This window comes from Argopecten irradians, chromosome 3 (assembly GCF_041381155.1).
Source record: "Argopecten irradians isolate NY chromosome 3, Ai_NY, whole genome shotgun sequence".
Classification (NCBI taxonomy): Eukaryota; Metazoa; Mollusca; class Bivalvia; order Pectinida; family Pectinidae; genus Argopecten; species Argopecten irradians.
The window spans coordinates 26,319,853-26,327,425 of record NC_091136.1 but is presented as its reverse complement, the minus strand read 5'-3'; the positions used below and the strand labels follow the sequence as shown (position 1 = coordinate 26,327,425).

Genomic DNA, 7,573 nt, shown 5'->3' with positions numbered 1-7,573 from the left:
TCATGATCTGAAATACATGAGACATATATCTGTTGTATTCAAGAAATGTGTACCAGCTGTTACATACATACAATATATTCTGTATTTGCTTATTACAGAGTTATCTGTCCTTGCAAGTAGGTATTGATTATGACGTCATGTGTTTGTGAGTCCAACATAATACTTTTAGGAGAAAACAATCAATGTGAATTGTGCTCACAAAACTATGACGTAACAATCGATATCTGTCTGTAAGGGAGCTAACTCTGTAATATGCAAAGACGGAATTTACATATATACATGCATACAAATACCATTCAAATTGTGGGTGCAATATTCACCCTGTATTGCACATATTATAGAGAAATTGTTTTTTATTCCTTTAAAAAATTGAATACACATGGGGAAACTTCAAAATTAAGTCTGCTAAGCAGCAACACACTTCAACTGTCAAATTCAATATGGCCACTGTCTGCCATTGTTCCAATATGGATATGCATAACTCGGGACCAAGCAGACACTACAGATTTATTTTGAGGAAGCTAGATTTTTTTAGTCACACAATAAAAAGTCAAAATTAAAGATAGCTTTTGATCATCATATAACATCCTACATAAACGAAAATCATTTAGCATTTTCTTATGAATGAATGAAAAGCATAACAAACTTAAAAAAACAATAGAACATGGGGACCTGGTACGAATTTCTAACCACACAGAATATATATATATATATTTTCATATATATACATATAATACACTAATATACCAGGTATATACTGTTGTTAGAAATTCGATGCCAGGTACCTCGTGCTATAGCATAGTTATCAAAAATCCAAAATGGCTGCCTGTCGGTTATCATTATTTACCACTAGGTGTGTCAATGAGAGGGGGTGGCACCAATATTTTTAAATTTGAGACAGATCCCTTCAAATACTATGAGGGGAAAATAGCGTAAACTTCAATTATCAAAATTCAAGATGGCGGTCTGTCGGCCCATCCAGTCCGCTTCGTCCAAAATTGCAATTTGCACAACTAGGTCCCAATTGGAACCGACAACTAAGGTCATTTAGGGCCAAACTACAAGTTAGGCATATAAACAATGATTGCATCTAAAAGATCAGGATAAGAAAAGAAAAAAAAGTAAGAAATAAAACACAGATTGTAAATGGTGATTTAAAAAAAAAAAAAAAAAAGAGTTGCATGGGATACAATAGTTTTGGCTAAACCACATGAGAAAACTCATGCACAATATTGATGAAACGATGAAATGTTGAGTTGATACGATGATAAGATGAGAAAACGGTCATATTTTGTTTAAATGCCGATCTCTTTAAGGATTAACTTGAATAGATTTTTTATGTTATGGAGATATAAAACACAAAAATCAGAGTGTACTCTTAATAACACCGCGAAGCGGTTTGTATGATGAGAGTACACTCAGATTTTGTGTGTTATATCTCCATAACATAAAAAATTCTATTCAAATTAATCCTTATAATTCAATTTACTAAAGATAATCTCTTCAACATTTAAAATTCATTTTGGGACTCTTTTGTCTATGAAATTATTACGCCGTCATCTCAGCAACAGAAGCGACGTTACAAACGGCGACGCATTTTTTTCCTTTATGGGCTGATAAAGTAAATTTTTAAGCCAATGGAAAATGCTCGTAACAAAGCAACATTGAATTATTTGAAATTATTGAAAAATACGATTATGTCTTCTCGCGACATGGAACAGAGTATACATGTCAGAGACTTCGTAAAACTTATCTCGTATGTATTTGAAATAAATAGAGTGCACTAAAATATGCTCCATTATGAGAGGTGAATCACATGCATTGCATATGCACGTAGGAGGATCCTCCACATTCAATACATTGTAGATAGAATGTGTAAAATATGTTGTCCAGTTCGAAGCCGAGAGAGAAACAACTTCCTCTCTGCGGTGCTCTCCGACTGGACAGTTTAGGATTTAAGTGTAAAGATTATCGAAATGTTCGGATCAAAAGATTTTTGGATCAAAGACTGAAGGACCGAAAGAGAGTCGAGGAACAGCATATGATTTCCTCTTAAATTTTCAATGCGGAGTTTCTTATCGATATGGTCAAGCGCCAGACCGATAGCACATGCTTCCGCACAGAAAATGGAGGCAACATCCGGGATCATCAGATACTGGAACAATGATTAGATGTAACAGACATGCTGCCAGCAACAATATCACCATCTTATTGAGCTGTCAGTGTAATCTGAACATGGTCAGGGGAAAGCCCTAATGCACTCCCGAAAGAGTGATTTGTGTTCCTTCTGGACTGAAATAGATGCAAAATAGTTCAAGTATCAAAACCAAATGATGGCTGCCTGTTGGTCAGCTTGTTAACCGATCGGCTTAAAAAAATTCCCTTATTGCACCCGCCCCTCCTGCCCCTGGGGGTCAGGGCCAAAATTTATACAATCCCTGTTCCCAATCCCTCAAGGATCTTTCGGTCAAATTTGGGTTTAGCGAACCCATGTGCAGAACTCTAGTACAAGAAATGTTGATGGACGGACGGACGGACCGCCGCGCAATGACTTACAAGCTCACCGGCCCTTTGAGCCAGGTGAAGCTAAAAACGTCGTTTTGTTAACATTGAGCAGCGTACTTGGACAAAACTTCTCACAAAACAACGTGTGGTAATGACCCCGAACTAGGTATGCCCTAAGCGAGAGTGAGAAAATCAGGATTTGAATAGATCTAAGATCATAGATATTATCTGCATTTTCGAGATGTTTTTGAAAACTTACTAATGTAAAACAAGCCACCACACCAAGGAGGTACCGACGTACATCGCCCCCTGTCGTTCGAAACAGATGCCGGAAAAGAACTTTCAATCGACCATAAATACATACATGTATTTTAATGCTACATTAAGCGAAGCATTTAATACGTGTATCATTTTTGTCTTTTAGGTGGTTGTTGCAGTCCATAAAATAAGTAATTCAGTTGTCAAACAAGTCCTAACCCCGGTGTCATTGTAATCTATGTACAACTTGGGCAACAGGCATATTAATCACTGGTAAAAATCTTTAATGAATTAGTAAAGCAGCTTGATAAAATAATTTTAAAACAATAGTGTGTCTTGTACAATAGGTATAAACCGATATAGACAACAATATGTTTGTAATCGGAACAGAAAACGCACTATGGACTTTGTTGTCTCGTCTGCAAGTTGCTAGTCACGTGACTAACTAGAAAAGTGACGTAACGGTAACTTACCTCCCTCCTACTCCAAAGATAGAAGGTTCGAAACACGCACTGGCCACTGATTTTTTTAATTCAACGGAATTAATTATTTCATTTTAATAATATCATCTCTCATTTTATTTCAAGTAGCATATTAAAATCAAATTAATTAATGTAAATTGTGGAATCTATCCAGAATATGAACAAAATAATTTTAGTATTACATACATCCTTCTTATACTCAATGTACTCACACAATTTTGTTTTCTATTTGAAGCATCTTTTATATAAGATTGATCCTGACTGTGACCAAAATTATAAATTCCATATATTTTATATTTTTTTATGGTTTCATGTTTCAAACGTCTTGAGGATTTTATGAACAAATGTGAAGAAGTATTAGATTGTAGCATCAATCCCTCAATTCTTTTATATCCTAAAATTAACGTTAAGGTTTTCCCCTTTTTCATTTCCTTTCGTCAAAGCAATGAAAAAACAAGGAAGCCCAATGAACTAAATTCTGCAATAATTCAGAAAATTTCTTGAAATCATTAATTCATGCATCTTTTAAGACGTTTTAGAAAAAATGCTTTGAATCTTGTGTTTAAAGCATACAAGTAAGTGTTGTCCATGCCCGTCCTTTCCTGTCGCCTCCTTTCATGATTTTGAAATTATACACAAAGTGTTGTCTTACAAGCATTTTTTTCTTCATCAGATAAGCATGACTTTTATTCAATTGAGGGTAAATTACACACATTTCTACTTCTATCAAAAGCAGTAAATTACAAATTATAATTTCCTCTCCTGACATACCTTAATCCGCCGTAATTAGCGGCCCCTCCCCCTATAATCGCCACTCAACTCTACTGGAAAAGGAATACCTATCATCAGAAATGTTTACTATGACAGATTAGCGTGTTGGGTTAATGAATAATGTGAGACAGTTCAAATATGTAATGTTTCCCCTGTACAACACTCTTGATGAGTAGTTTCTCAAATAATCGGCCCTTTATTACATTCGTTTTTGTTTTAAATGCTCTACTCCCTAATCATGGCCGAAATACGGTATATACAAATATAAAAAAGTTACACCGTGTTATGGCACATGCAATACATAATTGAAACATTTTATTCACATTTTGTTTTATTTTGTTTTCAGATTTTAATAATGACAAAGGAGATATAATATGCTGTTGTCTGGCGAAAAAACGTTGTAAACCAAAGCTCGAGAGAAAGGTATCTTGTAGGACCATTCTCCTCAAATACCTGAAGAAAGTTCTATGCCGTGATATTTCCTGCTGATGAACATGTCCCCAGGTAGTGCGCGAGCACAGTATCTTTTTTTACAAAAAAATATAGAAAATCTCAAACTGCAAACCATCCATATACATGTACAAGTAATGTTTTCTCAGAGTCCACCATTTAATTAAGGTAATGAGTTTTATTTTTTTTTGTTACTGGTATGTAAACTTGCATTTTTTTGTGCACATATTTTAAATGACGCAGCGCGTCAATGTGAAATATCAGTAACAAAAAATGCAGTTTACACACAAATAAACAACAAAAAACATTAAAAAACATTCCTATATTTTACATTTCGACCGACCATTTTCATTTAAATTTAGTGTACCCAGGTGAAATAAACCCTTCGTTTTAGCTGAGTAATTGATGGAATCGCGAAACACTGGCTCCAATTTGACGGGAAAATGTGTCAAGTTCCGGGAGTAGCATAAACTATAGTTCCAAAATAACTTCATCGTGTTTAATCCATTTATTCCATATGTTTTCAATTTTTATATTTTTTTTATATTAATACAATGCTTTCCATTCGCATTCAAACTGATGTTGATATGGCACCTTTGTCATGGGCTTATAATTTTGCCTAACCGATCGCGGAAGTCCAGTGTTTTTCGGTTTGTGTACTTGCGCAGCAGCCCCTCTCTGCGTTTACGCAGGTATAAACGATTGTATGGGTTAGTAAGGTTTATAATAGCGAAAGTGAAAACCTAAAATGTAAATATAAGTCCTTGAACTGTAAATCTTCACATTTCATCGACAGCTAGAACACATAAATATTGTGTCATATGTGGAAAGTATGGAAACCAACAGATGTCGTTTAATATCAATACCTACATGTCAAGAACTCAAGCTTTTAATTGAAAACGGAATTGTCATAGACTCTGAAAAGATGCTGCCACAATCATATAAAGGGCAAATGTTTTGGAATTTGTAGTTTGAATCTTGAAATGAATAATGAATTTCGTTCTTTAATAATGCGAACATATTTCCCACCTAAATTTTGATAATACCTTTTATGTTATCTGATGAGAATTATTCCTGAACTTACTGGACTAAACAAAGACCAATTTATGCTGATCTTGCATCGTACCTTACATCTGTAAGAAACATCATTTCGATCAACACGAACATGTCTGCTATATTGATTAGTGAAACTTAAAACGGTCCTATGTTACAAACGTTATATCCGTTTTATCTGGATTGAAAGAAATCTCAAAGTGCAAAGGAGACGTGCATAGTGCAAGAACTGCATTGCTTGACAATTTTGAAAATGAAAATATAGGTTTTATTCATATTACGCATGAACATTGTAAACATCACGTTTCAAGAGTCGCTAAAGAGATTTTTCGTACTAACAATGAACAGGAAGATTTGTGTATCGTGGATCGCGTTTTTTCCGAGATGCCATATCTTTCCTGATGAAGAACAAGGCTACTGTGTATAGATGCCACCATAACTAAAAAGGATGCAAACAATTTTCAACACGAGAAGCCAACTTTATCACGCTTGATAACTAGTTCGGTGGATTGTTTTAAAGCGTCAATGGCCGAATAAAACAATTTCGCATGACGGTACAAAGTGATTCAAACACATATATCAATTGTATTGTTGACTTTTGTAAAAATTATTTGTAGCTTTTTTAAACAAATACAAGAAGTCATTATTTGCAGCCCACCACACACCCTTCACAAAAATGTGGCAAAGGAAATGCTAAAGAAATCAAGAGAGGATAATCTCCTTTTTTAAGGAATTACGTAACCTTATCACTAAATGAATCAGCATACGTTTACAGTGGAAGCCTCGGTAATGAGCTCGATGATGTTTCCAGATACGGTCAAGATGACGATGTAAGAAACATCACTTTTGTGGTAATATCAAATAAAAGCAAGCAGTACTCTATTCAAAAGAACATGTGTCGGATTGAGTGACTATAGACAAGTGAGCTACGAGTATGTAAAGAAGGCAAAGTCCTCCCAAAAGTCAAAATCCAAATAACCCCCGCCGCAGGCATTGTAGTTGTGCATTCAATTTGAGGATTAAATACAATGTGTTTACCATTATTTTATGTGTATTGTACGTGTAAGGTCGGAGCCAGTTGTTGTGCCCATGTTGCAAGTGTTTTGTGGTACTTGAGTATTAGCCGCCACCCAAGACACATTTACACTTCCTACCCAAGTAAAGTCGGTATTAAACGCCTTCAGATATCCCTGTGACCAATAAATCACTGACAATTCAGATGACAGTGAATCAGATCCACGATACATAGACTGTGGTAAAGCTATAACATAACTAAATGCTTCAAGATTCTATCACACAGTTAATATATAGTTTATCCCCGGCAAACGAATGATGAAAATGAATATCAATGGATACATGTACATTCTATTTAAAAACAATCACCTTAGATATGTAATATTTTATTAATGTAAGTGGATTGTTTTGCTCGTTATATAAAAGATAGCATGCAGATTTATTAAGTGTTGTTAGATATTAATTGAATGTTCTACTCTAAAAGATAATTATTCATTGTTTAGAAAATTAGCAGCAAATATACGATAGTATATTCATAATATTCGTGTCTAACAATGAATGTAATACATTTACTGTGACCAATTCAGTATACTATCAAATAATTGTTTTTGATATATGTCAACAAAATGGTAACTTTATCACATCAGAAACATATAACATAGAGATTGGAAACGCCCTTCTTTGTCTTTTGGTCGATAGGCAAGGGACCTTCCGTTTATAACATTTTACCTTGCTTACTTCTTTTAAGAGTATTCTTTCAAAACATGATATTTTTGCATCAAAACAAAGTTTAAAACACTATACTACATGGTTTGAAGTATCAGTTATCCCGATTGATGTTATTTAATATGATTATTTGAAAGCACGAAAATAAGCAATTTTTACCTGGTTTTATCGAAAATCAGACATTCCAAAACAGTAATCATTTGCTTAATTATCAATAAATAAATTAAAAATTTTCCATCCAAAATCGTACTCAAACAATCTAAAAATTACAGAACTTTTACAACATATCAAAGTTATTCGTTTATATATCATCC

General features: G+C 34.2%; 1 pseudogene; it reads left to right on the top strand.

Moving 5' to 3' along the window:
• The first annotated feature begins 5,240 nt into the window (after positions 1-5,240).
• Positions 5,241-5,921, top strand: LOC138319596 (uncharacterized; annotated as a pseudogene).
• Positions 5,922-7,573: the final 1,652 nt, after the last annotated feature.